The sequence below is a fragment of the Onychostruthus taczanowskii genome, unplaced genomic scaffold (assembly GCF_017590055.1).
Source record: "Onychostruthus taczanowskii isolate IOZ18803 unplaced genomic scaffold, ASM1759005v1 scaffold722, whole genome shotgun sequence".
Lineage (NCBI taxonomy): Eukaryota > Metazoa > Chordata > Aves > Passeriformes > Passeridae > Onychostruthus > Onychostruthus taczanowskii.
In genome coordinates, this window is record NW_024505031.1 from 1 (window position 1) to 421 (window position 421).

Genomic DNA, 421 nt, shown 5'->3' on the forward strand with positions numbered 1-421 from the left:
CACGGGGGGGTAAGGGGACACAGCGGGGAGAAAAGGAACAGAGGGGGACACGGGGATATGGGGGGGACACAGGAGGGGACGGGGGAACGCGGTGGGGACCTGGGGAGAGAAAAGGGACACGGCGGGACATGGGGACATGGGGGGGACACGAGAGAGGAAAAGGGACACGGCGAGGGGAAGGAGGACACGGCGGAAAAGGGAGCCGGTGGTGAGGGGAAAAGGGACATGGTGGGGACACGGGCGGGAAAAAGGACACGTGGACGTGGGGACATGGAGGGGTGACACAAGGGGGACACGGGGGAAGAGGACAGGGGGACACGGGGAAAAAGGGACAGGGGGGACACGGGACATGGAGGGGTGACACAAGGGGGACACGGGGGAAAGAGGACAGGGGGACACGGGGACATGGGGGAAGAGGGAC